This window comes from Rhipicephalus microplus, chromosome 6 (genome assembly GCF_043290135.1).
Source record: "Rhipicephalus microplus isolate Deutch F79 chromosome 6, USDA_Rmic, whole genome shotgun sequence".
NCBI lineage: Eukaryota > Metazoa > Arthropoda > Arachnida > Ixodida > Ixodidae > Rhipicephalus > Rhipicephalus microplus.
In genome coordinates this window covers 120,288,156-120,307,986 of record NC_134705.1, presented here as the reverse complement: position 1 = coordinate 120,307,986, position 19,831 = coordinate 120,288,156, and the positions used below count along the sequence as shown (strand labels likewise).

At 45.5% G+C, this 19,831-nt stretch overlaps 1 long non-coding RNA gene across 1 annotated transcript in view; it reads right to left on the bottom strand.

Moving 5' to 3' along the window:
* LOC119187287 (uncharacterized) overlaps nt 1–19,831 on the bottom strand; it is a 44,619-nt gene that overhangs the window by 3,382 nt on the left and 21,406 nt on the right. Inside the window, exons 4-6 of the long non-coding RNA XR_012884258.1 lie at nt 5,939–6,125; nt 1,117–1,317; nt 28–207 (exon numbers count right to left, since the gene is read on the bottom strand). This is a non-coding gene — a long non-coding RNA (uncharacterized LOC119187287). The remainder of the gene's footprint in view (nt 1–27; nt 208–1,116; nt 1,318–5,938; nt 6,126–19,831) is intronic.

Sequence of the window (19,831 nt, the reverse complement as noted above, 5' to 3'; positions counted from 1 at the left end):
TGCATGTTTGAACAAGAAGAAACTCACCACTACATCTGTTCATGCACTGATAACAGCTTTTGAATTTGTTCGAGTTTCCACCAAACCCGCTGTACAAGAACACTTGACATTGGCCCTGTGTAGCATTATATGACCATGCAAAAATGCCCCAAATCCCTTTTCCTTTTTCGACAGCCAAGCTACAGACTGGTTTCTCTGGAACACCACCTGCGCAAAAAAAATCGTAGTATGCTATACGAAATCTTAAGCAACATTTTTCTTAGCCCTCGATTTAGCAAGATGCCAGGCATTTTATCTCACTAAAGCGCATAAAACATTAGTCTGTCTTTTTTGCGTTATATGCGATTGTTCACGCGTCACTCTTTTTTCCTGTCCTGGATGCTTTATGCCATTGGCAGTTATGATGAACGACAACAAAACCAACGTGCAATATTAGTTCGAATGAACTCATCAATGCTTGCGTTGTGTAATGTCGGTTGATATTGATTGGCTTGATGCCAATTTGAGAAGAAAAAGTTTTTATCTTGTAAAAACAAGGTATAATATCGACGTACCTATTCTCGGGCATATTTTTGAGTAGCAATTATTTTCACATTACGTGCACTTGATTACACGCTGAATATTAGTATTGACAAATATGTGACTAAAAAATTGCATATTGTGATTTGCAGCATTACTACTATTGTTTATTCTTTGACAGAAAACGTGCGATACTCTCCTAATACGTCAGTTTGATAACTGCAGATCTGCTTTGCTTTCTTCCTTGTATTTAAATGCTGTCATGTTCTTTTGATTTTATATTCGTTTCTGGTTTTGTACATGCTGTGTAATAAATATTGTTTACTGAAATGAACTGGAAAGTTTTGATAATTGGTAACTTTTTATTATACTGATAGTTTGCTTAGAAATGTTGTAAATCTGAATATTTTCTAAAATTTATCACCCAATATAATAGGAGGCCTAAGTATAGAGAGCGAGTGTTAATGTGAACGATGGTCCTATTACGAATATACCTGACACGGATACTTTTTAATGCTTTTCTACATTCACCTCAATGCCGTGCTTTCCCAGATAGCTGGATAGAAATGCTCCAATATAGGGAAGGCATTCACTTACGTAAGCACCAGCGTTGGCACTGTCTTTCCGAAGAAAACCTGTTTAGGTTGCCGTTGCATTCGCCGAAGGTGAAAGCCTTGCATTTTCGGCTCTCAGAATCAAAATATCATGAAGTAAATGGACCTCTCCCACATGTGTTCCCTGGAGCTTTCGGCTTCAAGCAGTAACTGGGGGTTTTTTGACTTGCCCCTATCGAATGAGCTAGAAGAATGAAACGATTGATATAAAGAAGCTGAATACTACAGGAGAACCAAGTAGGAACTTGAAACTCTAGACTAAACGCAATCTCCGTGGTGCTGAAGGCCATGAACACAATTTACATCATAAGCATGTATAAAACACAAACAGCAAAGACATTATTTGAAATACTTCTTAGTTGTATCTATTTAAACTTTTGATACTTGTAATATATTACGCAGTGCTACGCAGAACCAAAAAAAATTTTCCCAACTTGTACATTCCGCATGTAGATCATGAGTGGCTCAGAAACTCATATTGAAATAAGAAAAAGCTTGTTCCTGGTTTTTGAGATGGCATCGTTGTGAGTCCATCCATGTTGGAAGTTTCCAGTTTCATCTTCGTTATCATGGTTTCTTGTACCTGCAATTAAATCTTAAATACTGTGAGCTTTAAATGTGTATACATTCATTAGTCTCTGTAATGTAACCCCCCGTACTCCCAGGCGCAGTAATGCAAGGCAACGTCTGCATTTCAGTAGCACCATAAGTATGCTGACGCCGGAGATTGAGCTTGAAGTCGTGGAGCTGCGTCATTTAATTACCTCATCCGTGGCTGTCTGTATCGAAGTGTCGCGTACAGGTTCCCAGTTTGAGCAGCTTGCAACAGCCTCCAAAAATAGAGTTATTGACTTATTCCTTATACCTGTACAGTTAATATTGCAAATAGGTATAACTGAAGTAGGTGGTAATTACATGTATTAAAGTACTCGTGCTTAAAATATTTTTTGGCCTCACTGTATTACTAACGTAAACTATACTGTATTTTGTTTGGGTTACATTTACTTTGATATAGAACATTTGCATGCCGAGCTTGATGATGATGTTGAGTAAGTCTTCATTTTGTCCAGAGAAGGTGCAGCACAGACCTCACGCCACCCGGATAGTGCCACACAGGCGGCGTCAAGCCGAGCTTGGAGGGCCAATCGTGTGAACTCTGGGTGTTGGGCATTGTTTAATTTTGAGGACATCGCGCCAAATCTACTTGAATATGGCAACTCCACATTGAAAACAAGCAAGCCAAAATACAAGTACAATGTTTTATATAGATTAACGGATCCACAAGGTATTTTTGTACATGACATGGTGTTCTGATATACCCTAATATTGTCACGACGTCAAAAGAGAGGTCTTGTCGTAGAGATTGAGACACCGGAAGCGGGTCGGTCTTTTTAATAGAACGCACAAGCGAGTTCTTTTGTTTTTCGCTCATTTCATAGTCCTTCATGGCACATGCACAACTGCCATCGTCTTTCTTGTGACATTTGTGACAAGCACGCGACATTTGCCTCCCTCCGAAAGAGGCATCGTCCCGATGCGTAACTTAGGCACCCTACCAGGTGTGTGAAGTGGTCACGTCAACACAGTAACCGGGAGCTAATTAACTCGATAAATACGGTTTCATACGCACAACGCGCACGACTTCGGTTAAATGCTTTTCGCGCTTAGAACTACAGTCAGTTCCGGAAACAACTTCGTAGTATACGTCGTTCAAGCGTCGCGTGACGCTGTATAGGCCAAGGTACCGTCTTAGTTATTTTTCATAGAGTCCACGTCGACGTATCGCAATACATACCCAGGCCTTGTCGCCTGGTGTGTAGCTAATGAACTTGTGTCGGGGGTCATATCATTGTGCATCTTGATGCTGTTGATCACAGATGCGCACGCACGTGAGCTGTGTGGCTTCCTCGGCGCGTTGAGTGAATTCTTCGGCGTTTACATGGGTGTCATCACACACATGCCAGCGTTGCCGTGACTTCGCGACCACAGATCATACTGAATGGTGTCATTCCAGTGGTTTCTTGTCGAGCGGTATTATAGGCAAAAGCCACGTACGGCAATATCTGATCCCAGTTTTTTATGTTCCATGTCAACGTACATGCTGATCATGTCTGTGAGGCTCCTGTTGAAAGGCTCTGTCAGTCCGTTTGTCTGCGGACAATATGCAGTTGTTCTCCGGTGAGCTGTACCGCTGAGTCTGAGAACCGACTCCAAAAGCTCTGCGGTTAAGGCAGATCCTCTGTCTGTGATCACTGATGTTGGAGCGCCATGCCGAAAACGATGTTTTTGATGAAGAACTGAGCGGCTTCTGCTGCTGTGCCGCGCTGCATAGCTTTAGTCTCCGCATAATGGGAGAGGTAATCGGTGGCTACAATAATCCATCTGTTCCCTGTTGTGGAAGTTGGAAAGGGACCCAGGAAATCCATTCCAATCTGGGTGAACGGCTTCGCTGGTGCTTATACTTGATGATATAGACCAGCTGGCTTGCTGGGAGGCGCCTTGCGTCTTTGGCAGTCGGTGCAAGTTCGCACATGATGGTTAACAGCAGCAGGTAACTTTGGCCAGTAGTACTTGTATCGTAGTCGGCACAATGTTCGGGTGTAGCCTAGACGACCAGAAGTTGCTTTATCATGGTACGCTTCCTTAATTTCTTTTCGAAGAGAGACAGACACGACCAGCAAGTGCGGTTGCCAGTTGGTGAGATTTTTTTCTTATAGAGAACATCATTTCGCAACCAAAAAGATGGCAGTCTTCTAGCAAATAACCGTGGCACGTCTTTACGTCGTCCTTTCAAATATTCAATGAGTGGTAACAGCTCGAGGTCACTGCGCTGCTCTTGTGCAATAGTGGCCGTGTTGACAACTCTCAAGAAGGCCACGATGTTTTCATCATTATGAGCGATAGTCTCCACTGGCGACCGTGAGAGACAGTCAGCGTCGGTGTGCCTCTTCCCAGATTTATAGATGACGGTCATGTCGAATTCTTGAAGCCTTAGGCTCCAGTGCGCGAAACGGTCAGATGTATCTTTAAAGTTGGTGAGTCAGCACAATGAGTGATGGTCGATAACAACCTTGAAGGAGCGGCAATACAAATATGAACGAAATTTGATGACCGCCCGCACCTTGGTGAGACACTCCTTCTCGGTAGTCGAGTAGTTCTCCTTCCTGCGAGAGAGAGTTCTGCTGGCGTAGGCAATTACTCTTTCACAGCCCTCTTGCCACTGCACCAAAATGGCACCCAGACCTACATTGCTGGCGTCAGTGTGAAGTGCTCTAGGGGCTTCCTGGTCGAAGTGCGCAAGGACTGGAGGTGTTTGCAGGCATTGTCGTAGTTCATTGAATGCCATTTGCTTTTATTCACCTCAAAAAAATGGGACGTCCTCACGTGTGAAAATTGTCAATGGCACCGCAATAGAGAAAAAGTGGAGGTGCTGGAGCCTACAACCTGATGCAGGACAGTCTTGCTTGGGCCTGTTCACCTAGTCCAGAGACTCAGCCCCTCGTCACGACTTCGGTGCACCGATTCAGTAGGCGCCTGCTAGGTCTAAGTCCGGATTCCGCACCTTTGCCTCCCCTTTCCAGCGTGGCAGCTCCTACGACATCCATGGCTATCCTTCCATCGCAGACCACTCTTCCCTCGCATGTGACTCTTGAATATCTTCGCGTTCCGGAAGTTTTCCGTGGGGAAGAGTACGAGGATGCCGAGGACTGGCTCGAACAGTTCGAACGGATCGCTGTTTTTAACCACTGGAGCAAACAGCACAAACTCGGTCGTACATATTTCGCACTGGAAAATAGCACTCGCACGTGGTACGAGAACAGCGGGGCTACATTCCCATATTGGTAAGATTTCCGTCGAAAGATCTTCGCTACATTTTTGAACTCGGACTGACGGTACCGCACAGAGCAACTGGTTGAGGCCCACGTGCAAAACCCAACAAAACAGCCACCATGTACCCAGAGGGTATGATCCGTCTGTTTTGACGAGCTGACCCTGGCGTGCCCGAGGCAAAGAAGGTGCGTCACCTAATGCAGGGTGCTAAGGAACCAGTGTTTGTGGGCATCGGACGAAATCCACCTACAACAGTATATGGATTCATAAGAGAGGCGACTGTCATCGAGTGCGCAATGCAACAACGTTGCCGGCATTTTGACCGCCTGTCGAACCACACGGCAGTAAGTGCTGCAGCTCAGAACACTACCGTATGCGAAAGTTTCCTGCGACAAATGATTAGGAAAATACTGCATGAGGATCTTCGGGCCCTCTGCGTTCCCCCTACCCAGCACCTCCACCAGTGTCACGACGTCAAACAGAGGTCTTGCCGCAGAGATTGAGACACCAGAAGCAGGGCCGTCTTTTTATTATAACGCACAAGCGAGTTCTTCTTTTTCGTCCATTTCATATTCCTTCATGGCACATGCACAACTGCCAACGTCTTTCTTGAGCAAGCACGTGACAATATATTGCCCTGATTGCGTGTGCTATATTCATAGCAAGCGTTCCTGTGAAGATCTTTCATGAAAGTGGTGATGACTCACTTGTATGTATTACATGCAAAGTATTACGCGCATAGCGACAAAATTCAACATCCTAAGTGTGCTTCAGGTTGGCAAGCTATAGATTCCGCAATTCACCTGAAATCATTTTACTTCTGCGAAATTTTCCTGTACTGATATACGTGGTGCATAGACTCTGTACTTTTAAATAGAAAAACGTGAAGAAACATTGATATTATAACAAATTATTTTGAAATTTCTCATCCATTCATTATTTTTATGGACACAGCATCTAGTCAAGCGACTCACCATAATTGTGGCAGACTCTAGCAAAATACAGAAAAAGTACAGGTGTACTCTTCATGCTTATGACTGTGCTCTTCAAATCTGTGGATGTCAAGCTTCAAGATATCATTTAGAGATGTGGCCTTCAGGCAGCAGCAGCCAGAAGAGCAAGGCACAAATTTTTTCAAGTTTCTTTCGTTTGGGAATATACCTGAAATAAATAATATGTTTTAAATGCACGCAATACAATCTTATGCTTAAAAAAACACTATCATACAGTGTGGTCATGCTTACACCAATGTACGCCTTCTTTATGCATTGATTTTCTCGGAAGCTAAATCTGACTAATGATTGTTGCAGCATATACTAATGTACAATATCTCAGAGGGTGAGATCACTGTCCAAAACAATTGAAAAGCAATACTATCAACGGTTTGTTTTACAAGAAATTATTGTTACAAAACGAATAGATACCTATGGCGTATTCATTACACATGTTCGGCAAGTATATTTTGTGGACGCTTGTCCCACTTCATGTTACACTTTGAATCTCGTCAGAAGTGAGAGGCACATAAATATTCCGTAGCACTGCCAGTTTTTTTTATTCGAGACATTTTTTGTTTCTGGAATATGCCTACACACTTCATGTTATTTGATATTTGCCTCAAGTAAGAAAAGAAGCCACCAGGTAAAGAAAGGGCATAATTCACTATAAAAGAGGTTGTATATTGTGCCTAATCCTCTGTATCTGTACGTAATGCTTTCTTTTACACGTAAGTCTCATTCACATTAGTTTGTAGAACACTATTACGTGTTCTAGTTAGAAATGTATGCTCACATAGGCAAACGGATGTCTAGGAACGTGCCAGCAAATTATAACATTGTTGCCGCTATGACAATTGCTTGAGTATTTTTTAAAATTAAATTTCAACGAGAAAGAATTCCTGTAGTAAGCATAGCTTTGCTGAAATATGTGTGCTTAGTCACTCTTGTCAGACGTTCCACTCTTCTGGTCTTTTTCTCAAAGTTTTCATATATATTGTTACTGACATAGCGTTGCCATAGTGTGGAGATATTTTACTTTGGGCCGAATGACAACGTGCTTGCCTTTTGTGCTATTTGGCAGTGTTGTACGCAAGCAAGTATTGATTGCTTTACCTAGAGCACCATGACCACTGCCGTGGAATGCTGCAGCTTCATGGATGCACTCGCATCTACTTGGTACAACTGAATGTTCCATATTTGTTTCAGAGCGAAGCTCTTAAGCTGTCATTTCTGCATTGAGCAGTGTCACCGGTGGTGTTGTCGCCGTCGATGTAACCGATAGAGCGAACGAGGACGAAAAAGAGAGAACACCAAGTCCGTAGATTTCATAGGCCAATAGCCTCTAACTTCACTTTCTTTCTTCCTCTATCAAGCACGCCCATCTCTCAGTCGGGGCCCCACTCATGCAGGGACGGTACTTGCACTGCATCTGGCTTTGCTTGTCTTAAATGTGCTGTCCGCATTTCACTTGATTCGGGGTGCCTGAACTGCACTGGATGGTGTTTGTAGCACTCGGGCGCTGAAAGTTTCTCAGGCGGTATGTAACGATTGTTACATTGCTAACCACGGAGAGCGAGAACTTCAAACCATAGTGGTGTTGCTCCTAAACCAAGTAGCGCTCAGAGTTTGCCTTAAGGACGATCGTGATCTTCGGTGTGTTTTTTTTTCATATGTAAAACACCTAGTCAGGTATTGACGTCAGAAGTGAACAAGTGCGATGGGTGCATGGGTCCCTGATGGCTCTGAAGACTACAATAAACCCGCCGAGCATACGGAATGCCACACTTCTTCTTTATTCTCAATTAGGACAGCGTGTTTTGGGAAAGACAGCTCCCACGCAAAATACACAAATCATATGTCATAGGCACTGCTCCGAAAGCCACCGAATAAGGACTGCGATTCCGGTTTACCATGCATGGAAACAGAAATGCCATCACTTAAGACTCGAGGGCGAAAGGCGTCTTCTTCCTATTTTGTCTGGATCATTTGTCATTTGAATCATTTGAATTTGTCATTTGAATTTGTAATTTGAATTAGCCGGACAAATGATCCATGTCTGCATCATTTTGTCTGGATTGTAGCTAGGCAAATGTTTTACTGATCTTGGGTTATGCGCCAAACAAGGGCGGTGGCTGACAATTGCTTTGACCTTTCTTGTTTTTTAACGCTTTTAACACCCTTCTTGATCTGAGGTATCAGAACTTCGCAAACAAAAGTGATAACGGGCTTCGGGAAGCCGGCTACCTGAAGGCGACACACCTGTTCGTAGAAGCTTTGTTCCGCCTTGTGCCTACACGACTTCAGTATCGCAGCCCCGAGGCTAGAGGTGGTGATGCCCTTCTTCACTAATTTTGAATGACCGGACTTGTTGTTAGGCAAAGGTTTTACTGATCTTGGGTTATGCGCCAAACAAGGGCGGTGGCTGACAATTGCTTTGACCTCTCGTTTTTTAACACTTTTAACACCCTTGTTGATCTGACGTATCAGACATCGCAAACAAAAGTGATAACGGGCGTCGGGAAGCCGGCTACCTGAAGGCGAAACACCTGTTCGTAGAAGCTTTGTTCCGCCCGGTGCCTACACGACTTCAGGATCGCAGCCCCGAGGCTAGACGTGGTGATGGCCTTCTTCACTAATTTCGAATGACCGGACTTGTAGTTAGGCAAAGGTTTTTTCTGATCTTGGGTTATGTGCCAAACAAGGGTGGTGGCTGACAATTGCTTTGACCTCTCTTGTTTTTTAACACTTTTAACACCCTTCTTGATCTGACGTATCAGACCTTCGCAAACAAAAGTGATAACGGGCGTAGGGAAGCAGGCTACCTGAAGGCGATACACCTGTTCGTAGAAGCTTTGTTCCGCCCGGTGACTACACGACGTCAGGATCGCAGCCCCGAGGCTAGACGTGGTGATGCCCTTCTTCAATAATTTTAAAGGACCGGACTTGTAGTTAGGCAAAGGTTTTACTCATCTTGGGTTATGCGCAAAACAAGGGCGGTGGCTGACAATTGCTTTGACCTCTCTTGTTTTTTAACACTTTTAACACCCTTATTGATCTGACGTATCAGACCTTCGCAAACAAATGTGATAACGGGCGTCGGGAAGCCGGCTACCTGAAGGCGAAACACCTGTTCGTAGAAGCTTTGTTCCGCTCGGTGCCTACACGACTTCAGGATCGCAGCCCCGAGGCTAGACGTGGTGATGCCCTTCTTCACTAATGTTGAATGTCCGGACTTGTAGTTAGGCAAATGTTTTACTGTTCTTGGGTTATGCGCCTAACAAGGGCGGTGGCTGACAATTGCTTTGACCTCTCTTGTTTTTTAACACTTTTAACACCCTTGTTGATCTGACGTATCAGAACATCGCAAACAAAAGTGATAACGGGCGTCGGGAAGCCGGCTACCTGAAGGCGAAACACCTGTTCGTAGAAGCTTTGTTCCGCCCGGTGCCTACACGACTTCAGGATCACCGCCCCGAGGCTAGACGTGGTGATGCCCTTCTTCACTGATGTTGAATGTCTGGACTTGTAGTTAGGCAAACGTTTTTCTGATCTTGGGTTATGTGCCAAACAAGGGTGGTGGCTGACAATTGCTTTGACCTCTCTTGTTTTTTAACACTTTTAACACCCTTCTTGATCTGACGTATCAGACCTTCGCAAACAAAAGTGATAACGGGCGTAGGGAAGCAGGCTACCTGAAGGCGATACACCTGTTCGTAGAAGCTTTGTTCCGCCCGGTGACTACACGACGTCAGGATCGCAGCCCCGAGGCTAGACGTGGTGATGCCCTTCTTCAATAATTTTAAAGGACCGGACTTGTAGTTAGGCAAAGGTTTTACTCATCTTGGGTTATGCGCAAAACAAGGGCGGTGGCTGACAATTGGTTTGACCTCTCTTGTTTTTTAACACTTTTAACACCCTTATTGATCTGACGTATCAGACCTTCGCAAACAAATGTGATAACGGGCGTCGGGAAGCCGGCTACCTGAAGGCGACACACCTGTTCGTATAAGCTTTGTTCCGCCCGGTGCCTACACGACTTCAGGATCGCAGCCCCGAGGCTAGGCGTGGTGATGCTCTTCTTCACTAATGTTGAATGTCCGGACTTGTAGTTAGGCAAAGGTTTTACTGATCTTGGGTTATGCGCCAAACAAGGGCGGTGGCTGACAATTGCTTTGACCTCTCTTGTTTTTTAACACTTTTAACTCCCTTGTTGATCTGACCTATCAGAACATCGCAAGCAAAAGTGATAACGGGCGTCGGGAAGCCAGCTACCTGAAGGCCAAACACCTGTTCGTAGAAGCTTTGTTCCGCCCGGTGCGTACACGACTTCAGGATCGCAGCCCCGAGGCTAGACGTGGTGATGGCCTTCTTCACTAATTTTGAATGACCAGACTTGTAGTTAGGCAAAGGTTTTTTCTGATCTTGGGCTATGCGCCAAACAAGGGTGGTCGCTGACAATTGCTTTGACCTCTCTTGTTTTTTAACACTTTTAACACCCTTCTTGATCTGACGTATCAGACCTTCGCAAACAAAAGTGATAACGGGCGTAGGGAAGCCGGCTACTTGAAGGCGACACACCTGTTCGTAGAAGCTTTGTTCCGCCCGGTGCCTACACGACTTCAGTATCGCAGCCCCGAGGCTAGACGTGGTGATGCCCTTTTCACTAATTTTGAATAACCGGACTCGTAGTTAGGGAAAGGTTTTACTGTTCTTGGGTTATGCGCCAAACAATGGCGGTGGCTGACAATTGCTTTTGACCTCTCTTGTTTTTTAACACTTTTAACACCCTTCTTGATCTGACATGTCAGACCTTCGCAAACAAAAGTGATAACGGGCGTCGGGAAGCCGGCTACCTGAAGGCGACACACCTGTTCGTAGAAGCTTTGTTCCGCACGGTGCCTACACGACTTCAGGTTTGCAGTCCCGAGGTTAGACGTGGTGATGCCCTTCTTCACTAATGTTGAATGTCCGGACTTGTAGTTAGGCAAAGGTTTTACTGATCTTGGGTTATGCGCCAAACAAGGGCGGTGGCTGACGATTGCTTTGACCTCTCTTGTTTTTTAACACTTTTAACACCCTTGTTGATCTGACGTATCAGACCATCGCAAACAAAAGTGATAACGGGCGTCGGGAAGCCGGCTACCTGAAGGCGAAACACCTGTTCGTATAAGCTTTGTTCCGCCCGGTGCCTACACGACTTCAGGATCGCAGCCCCGAGGCTAGACGTGGTGATGCCCTTCTTCACTAATGTTGAATGTCCGGACTTGTAGTTAGGCAAAGGTTTTAGTGATCTTGGGTTATGCGCCAAACAAGGGCGGTGGCTGACGATTGCTTTGACCTCTCTTGTTTTTTAACACCTTTAACACCCTTGTTGATCTGACGTATCAGACCATCGCAAACAAAAGTGGTAACGGGCGTTGGGAAGCCGGCTACCTGAAGGCGAAACACCTGTTCGTAGAAGCTTTGTTCCGCTCGGTGCCTGCACGACTTCAAGATCGCAGCCCCGAGGCTAGACGTGGTGATGCCCTTCTTCACTAATGTTGAATGTCCGGACTTGTAGTTAGGCAAACGTTTTACTGATCTTGGGTTATGCGCCAAACAAGGGCGGTGGCTGACAATTGCTTTGACCTCTCTTATTTTTTAACACTTTTAACACCCTTCTTGATCTGACGTATCAGACCTTCGCAAACAAAAGTGATAACGGGCGTCGGAAAGCCGGCTACGAAGCTTTGTTCCGCCTGGTGCCTGCACGACTTCAGGATCGCAGCCCCGAGGCTAGACGTGGTGATGCCCTTTTCACTAATTTTGAATGTCCGGACTTGTAGTTAGGCAAAGGTTTTACTGATGTTGGGTTATGCGCCAAACAAGAGTGGTGGCTGACAATTGCTTTGACCTCTCTTATTTTTTAACACTTTTAACACCCTTCTTGATTTGACGTATCAGACCTTCGCAAACAAAAGTGATAACAGGCGTCGGGAAGCCGGCTACCTGAAGGCGACACACCTGTTCTTAGAAGATTTGTTCCACCCGGTGCCTTCACAACTTCAGGATCGCGGCCCCGAGGCTAGACGTGGTGATTCCCTTTTCACTAATTTTGAATGACCGGACTTGTAGTTAGGCAAAAGTTTTACTGATCTTGGGTTATGCGCCAAACAAGGGTGGTTACTGACAATTGCTTTGACCTCTCTTGTTTTTTAACACTTTTAACACCCTTCTTGATCTGACGTATCAGACCTTCGCAAACAAAAGTGATAACGGGCGTAGGGAAGCCGGCTACCTGAAGGCGACACACCTGTTCGTAGAAGCGTTGTTCCGCCTGGTGCCTACTCGACTTCAGGATCACAGCCCCGAGGTTTGACGTGGTGATGCCCTTTTCTTTAATTCTGAATGTCCAGACTTGTAGTTAGGCAAAGGTTTTACTGATCTTGGGTTATGCGCCAAACAAGGGTGGTGGCTGACAATTGCTTTGACCTCTCTTGTTTTTTAACACTTTTAACACCCTTCTTTATCTGGCGTATCAGACCTTCGCAAACAAAAGTGATAACGGGCGTAGGGAAGCCGGCTACCTGAAGGCGACACACCTGTTCGTAGAAGCTTTGTTCCGCCTGGTGCCTACACGACTTCAGGATCGCAGTCCCGAGGCTAGACGTGGTGATGGCCTTTTCACTAATTTTGAATGACCGGACTTGTAGTTAGGCAAAGGTTTTACTGATCTTGGGTTATGCGCCAAACAAGGGCGGTGGCTGACAATTGCTTTGACCTCTCTTGTTTTTTAACACTTTTAACACCCTTCTTGATCTGACGTATCAGACCTTCGCAAACAAAAGTGATAAGGGGCGTCGGGAAGCCGGCTACCTGAAGGCGACACACCTGTTCGTAGAAGCTTTGTTCCGCCCGGTGCCTACACGACTTCAGGATCGCAGCCCCGAGGCTAGACGTGGTGATGCCCTTCTTCACTAATGTTGAATGTCCGGACTTGTAGTTAGGCAAAGGTTTTAGTGATCTTGGGTTATGCGCCAAACAAGGGCGGTGGCTGACGATTGCTTTGACCTCTCTTGTTTTTTAACACCTTTAACACCCTTGTTGATCTGACGTATCAGACCATCGCAAACAAAAGTGGTAACGGGCGTCGGGAAGCCGGTTACCTGAAGGCGACACAGCTGTTCGTAGAAGCTTTGTTCTGCACGGTGCCTACACGACTTCAGGATCGCAGCCCTGAAGCTAGACGTGGTGATGCCCTTTTTCACTAATTTTGAATGACCGGACTTGTAGTTAGGCAAAGGTTTTACAGATCTTGGGTTATGCGCCAAACAATGGCGGTGGCTGACAATTGCTTTGACCTCTCTTGTTTTTTAACACTTTTAACACCCTTCTTGATCTGACGTATCAGACCTTCGCAAACAAATGTGATAACGGGCGTCGGGAAGCCGGCTACCTGAAGGCGACACACCTGTTCGTATAAGCTTTGTTCCGCCCGGTGCCTACACGACTTCAGGATCGCAGCCCCGAGGCTAGACGTGGTGATGCCCTTCTTCACTAATGTTGAATGTCCGGACTTGTAGTTAGGCAAACGTTTTACTGATCTTGGGTTATGCGCCAAACAAGGGCGGTGGCTGACAATTGCTTTGACCTCTCTTGTTTTTTAACACTTTTAACACCCTTCTTGATCTGACGTATCAGACCTTCGCAAACAAATGTGATAACGGGCGTCGGGAAGCTGGCTACCTGAAGGCGACACACCTGTTCGTATAAGCTTTGTTCCGCCCGGTGCCTACACGACTTCAGGATCGCAGCCCCGAGGCTAGACGTGGTGATGCCCTTCTTCACTAATGTTGAATGTCCGGACTTGTAGTTAGGCAAACGTTTTACTGATCTTGGGTTATGCGCCAAACAAGGGCGGTGGCTGACAATTGCTTTGACCTCTCTTGTTTTTTAACACTTTTAACACCCTTCTTGATCTGACGTATCAGACCTTCGCAAACAAATGTGATAACGGGCGTCGGGAAGCTGGCTACCTGAAGGCGACACACCTGTTCGTAGAAGCTTTGTTCCGCCCGGTGCCTGCACGACTTCAGGATCGCAGCCCCGAGGCTAGACGTGGTGGTGCCCTTTTCACTAAATTTGAATGACCGGACTCGTAGTTAGGCAAAGGTTTTACCGATCTTGGGTTATGCGCCAAACAAGGGCGGTGGCTGACAATTGCTTTGACCTCTCTTGTTTTTTAACACTTTTAACACCCTTCTTGATCTGACGTATCGGACCTTCGCAAAGAAAAGTGATAACGGGCGTCGGGAAGCCGGCTACCTGAAGCAGATACGCCTGTTCGTAGAAGCTTTGTTCCACCCGGTGCCTGCACGACTTCAAGATCGCAGCCCCGAGGCTAGACGTGGTGATGCCCTTTTCACTAATGTTGAATGTCCGGACTTGTAGTTAGGCAAAGGTTTTACTGATCTTGGGTTATGCGCCAAACAAGGGCGGTGGCTGACGATTGCTTTGACCTCTCTTGTTTTTTAACACCTTTAACACCCTTGTTGATCTGACGTATCAGACCATCGCAAACAAAAGTGGTAACGGGCGTTGGGAAGCCGGCTACCTGAAGGCGAAACACCTGTTCGTAGAAGCTTTGTTCCGCCCGGTGCCTACACGACTTCAGGATCACCGCCCCGAGGCTAGACGTGGTGATGCCCTTCTTCACTGATGTTGAATGTCTGGACTTGTAGTTAGGCAAACGTTTTACTGATCTTGGGTTATGCGCCTAACAAGGGCGGTGGCTGACAATTGCTTTGACCTCTCTTGTTTTTTAACACTTTTAACATCCTTCTTGATCCGACGTATCAGACCTTCGCAAAAAGAAGTGATAACAGGCGTCAGGAAGCCGGCTACCTGAAGGCGACACACCTGTTCGTAGAAGCTTTGTTCCGCCCGGTGCCTACACGACTTCAGGATCGCAGCCCTGAGGCTAGACGTGGAGATGGCCTTCTTCACTAATTTTGAATGACCAGACTTGTAGTTAGGCAAAGGTTTTACTGATCTTGGGTTATGCGCCAAACAAGGGTGGTGGCTGACAATTGCTTTGACCTCTCTTGTTTTTTTAACACTTTCAACACCCTTTTTGATCTGAAGTATCAGACCTTCGCAAACAAAAGTGATAACAGGCGTCGGGAAGCCGGCTACCTGAAGGCGACACACCTATTCGTAGAAGCTTTGTTCCGCCCGGTGCCTGCACGACTTCAGGATCGCAGCCCCGAGGCTAGACGTGGTGGTGCCCTTTTCACTAAATTTGAATGACCGGACTCGTAGTTAGGCAAAGGTTTTACCGATCTTGGGTTATGCGCCAAACAAGGGCGGTGGCTGACAATTGCTTTGACCTCTCTTGTTTTTTAACACTTTTAACACCCTTCTTGATCTGACGTATCGGACCTTCGCAAAGAAAAGTGATAACGGGCGTCGGGAAGCCGGCTACCTGAAGCAGATACGCCTGTTCGTAGAAGCTTTGTTCCACCCGGTGCCTGCACGACTTCAAGATCGCAGCCCCGAGGCTAGACGTGGTGATGCCCTTTTCACTAATGTTGAATGTCCGGACTTGTAGTTAGGCAAAGGTTTTACTGATCTTGGGTTATGCGCCAAACAAGGGCGGTGGCTGACAATTGCTTTGACCTCTCTTGTTTTTTAACACTTTTAACACCCTTCTTGATCTGACGTATCAGACCTTCGCAAACAAAAGTGATAACGGGCGTCGGAAAGCCGGCTACGAAGCTTTGTTCCGCCTGGTGCCTGCACGACTTCAGGATCGCAGCCCCGAGGCTAGACGTGGTGATGCCCTTTTCACTAATTTTGAATGTCCGGACTTGTAGTTAGGCAAAGGTTTTACTGATGTTGGGTTATGCGCCAAACAAGGGTGGTGGCTGACAATTGCTTTGACCTCTCTTATTTTTTAACACTTTTAACACCCTTCTTGATTTGACGTATCAGACCTTCGCAAAAAAAAGTGATAACAGGCGTCGGGAAGCCGGCTACCTGAAGGCGACACACCTGTTCTTAGAAGATTTGTTCCACCCGGTGCCTTCACAACTTCAGGATCGCAGCCCCGAGGCTAGACGTGGTGATGCCCTTTTCACTAATTTTGAATGACCGGACTTGTAGTTAGGCAAAAGTTTTACTGATCTTGGGTTATGCGCCAAACAAGGGTGGTTACTGACAATTGCTTTGACCTCTCTTGTTTTTTAACACTTTTAACACCCTTCTTGATCTGACGTATCAGACCTTCGCAAACAAAAGTGATAACGGGCGTAGGGAAGCCGGCTACCTGAAGGCGACACACCTGTTCGTAGAAGCGTTGTTCCGCCTGGTGCCTACTCGACTTCAGGATCGCAGCCCCGAGGTTAGACGTGGTGATGCCCTTTTCTTTAATTTTGAATGTCCAGACTTGTAGTTAGGCAAAGGTTTTACTGATCTTGGGTTATGCGCCAAACAAGGGTGGTGGCTTGACAATTGCTTTGACCTCTCTTGTTTTTTAACACTTTTAACACCCTTCTTTATCTGACGTATCAGACCTTCGCAAACAAAAGTGATAACGGGCGTAGGGAAGCCGGCTACCTGAAGGCGACACACCTGTTCGTAGAAGCTTTGTTCCGCCTGGTGCCTACACGACTTCAGGATCGCAGTCCCGAGGCTAGACGTGGTGATGGCCTTTTCACTAATTTTGAATGACCGGACTTGTAGTTAGGCAAAGGTTTTACTGATCTTGGGTTATGCGCCAAACAAGGGCGGTGGCTGACAATTGCTTTGACCTCTCTTGTTTTTTAACACTTTTAACACCCTTCTTGATCTGACGTATCAGACCTTCGCAAACAAAAGTGATAAGGGGCGTCGGGAAGCCGGCTACCTGAAGGCGACACACCTGTTCGTAGAAGCTTTGTTCCGCCCGGTGCCTACACGACTTCAGGATCGCAGCCCCGAGGCTAGAAGTGTTGATGCCCTTCTTCACTAATTTTGAATGACCAGACTTATAATTAGGCAGAAGTTTTACTGATCTTGGGTTATGCATCAAACAAGGGCGGTGGCTGACAAAAGTTATATTTATGTCTAGGAGTTGTAAGGCATGCTGTGAAGGCATTTCGCTGGTCAATTTTAGCCCCATTCCCGTTTCTTGAAAGATTGGCAGAGCCTTTTCAAAATTCATGTGCTCCTTATTTTTGGGCATTGCCATTAAGTAAGATTCCACCTAACACGCGACACGAACCACCTTCCCCTGTAACTTGTTTTCTAGTCTGGAATCGATTTCCCGAGAAGGATGTCGCTGAGATCTGGGGCCACGACCCAATAGAGACAACCGCTTTTCGAACCATCGTTTTCCCTTCCCAAAATATGAACGTTGATTGCAAATGGTACATCAATAACTCTAGAAAGGTTTCCACCTTCGAACCACAGTTGTTTTGAAAATTAGGCTCGACGTTGTCCTCAGTAATGCATTCTTTCACACATTTCATTAGCTCCCGCTGTGGAAGGGAATGATATAAATCCACTACGTTTACACTGAATGCCGTGCATCCGTCAAACTAAGCACAACGCAATTTTTCAACGAATATTGCGAGTTACTTATAATGAATGAACCCTTCCCTTTTAGTTTTTATAGATGCTTCTGCAGAAAAGTTGAAATGATCAATTGCCATGTGCCTCTTTCGGAAACGAAAGTGCGAAAAGGCTGCTCTGGTTTGTGGGTCTTTATTAAAAGAAAGGTTCAAGTTGTAACCCCTGAGTCTTCGTTACAATTCTAGACAGGCTTTCTAGGTTCATTTCCTGCAAGAGGCTCTTCGCCGTGTTCTTAACTTTTTTATGCTCACCTTTCACTATCCGGAAGTTTTTTATAAGAGCAACTGAAGCGTGTAAAGAGAACTGTCCATCAGTCAACAGTACAAAAAAAAAACCTTCCTTAGCCACGGTAAACAACATCAACTTTTTTTTTACTTCAAGGACTCAGCAAGAGGTAGTAACCGTATGCTTTTCTTTAGTGTTTCTTTTTGATTACGCATAATGACATCTGCACACTCAGACACACACTTTGTCCTCTCATCCTCCCTAACATGCTTAGAAACAGTCCTCGCTAGGGCTACCTTTACAATGACGCTGAGGCTCGGTTCCACGCAGAACTTAGGGCCGAGCTTGAGTGCCTCCAGGTGCTCTCCCGGTATCGTATATTGAACAAAAGGCATGATAAAAAGAGCTCTAGCCAAAATGGGTGCGGTGTAAAACACAGGGACGCCTCATTACTCTACTTACTGGGGGTGCTGTACAGAGTTTCCTTAACATGCGGAAGGGTTTATATTGGGCAAACAGGGCGTTGTGTCTATGTACGACGAAAAGAACACACCGAAACCTTCAAGACCAGCACGTACGCGAATTTGCCTTCGCACTGCCACACGTGTGGATGCAGGCCAATGTTCAATTAAAAAGTAGTGGTCTTCAAACATAGCGATCAGATCACAAGAGAACTAATGAAAGTATTCTATATCAAAAAAGAAGGGGAGTTCTGCGTTAGTCAGACATCAATATCTTTACATGAAAAAGAAGAAATCCTAATCTGTAGCATGTCTGTTTGAATGAAATATGTCACACCTGTGCAGTTACGCGTGGCGTGAAATTAATAATGACGTCGACACGGTCCTTCGCCGGCCCCTTTGCGCATGTTCTGTGTGTTTTTATCTTATGTGTTCAGATAATTTGTATATTTCAATAAATTCTTCAGTTGAGAGTCAGTGCTTGTTCGTGTCTCTTCTATTCGTCCCATGAGTTTGTGCGCTGTTACTGCCCATAATAAGCTGTCGGTATACAGTAGTCTGGTGAAGTCACTTGGTAAAAGAGAAGGATTACATTGTGCAAGAAGTTTGATGGAATCGCAAAGGCTGCAATGGTTATCCCGCTTTGACTTTCATCCATTTTTTCGTCCTGTATTTTGGAAAATGCTGCACCAGCTTGCTCAAACAAAAGCGCTGCCATGATTGTTTGAATATTTTGAGTGGTAATGATCTTTGATTAATTCAGCGAGTTGGGCTTGTTGGTACATACTTCTGGCACACAATATAGCTCGAAACACACACAGTCAATGGAACAAAAATGACAATGTCGAGGACTTATCTTCAACAATCGTCAATGGAAAATTGCACGCGCATTTTTTATATTGCGATAGCAAAGATAGGAACATCCTCAACTAAGTTCGCCGTCTCCGCCGCCATCAATCCCGTAAAGGTATATTATATACTACGTTATAATACGTAGTATATATACGTGTATATATATATATATATATATATATATATATATATATATATATATATATATATATATATATATATATATATATATATAACGTATGAAGGTAGCGATGGTTGGTAGAAGCCGAGAAGGAAGAAGTGCTTTTAGAATAAACATGGCGTATGAGCCAGGCCACGTCTCCCATTCATCATAGCGTCACACAAGTCGACAGGATGGAGACCTGCCTGCCCCTTCATCAGTCACTCATCATTGACGCAGTTCCCCAGAAGACGCCCTGACCGTACATTGACTACCGAATCATCGCCTAGGAGGACAACGACCAGCACCATGACAGAACCATCGGCTGACCTCGACATCCCCAAGTACACCGGATCAGCGGACGACGGACACGTAGAGGACTGGTTCAACCTGTTCGAACTCCACGCTACCGCTGCATCTTGGTCGGAACGGGAGATGGTTACGAACTTCAGCGACTACGTCACCAGTGAGGCATTCAAATTTTACCTAATTCACATATTCCAGAACGACAAATCCTGGCAAAAATCAAAGAGGAGACGATTACCCGTTTTAATGACTATGAGCAAGACCTACTCATTGCCA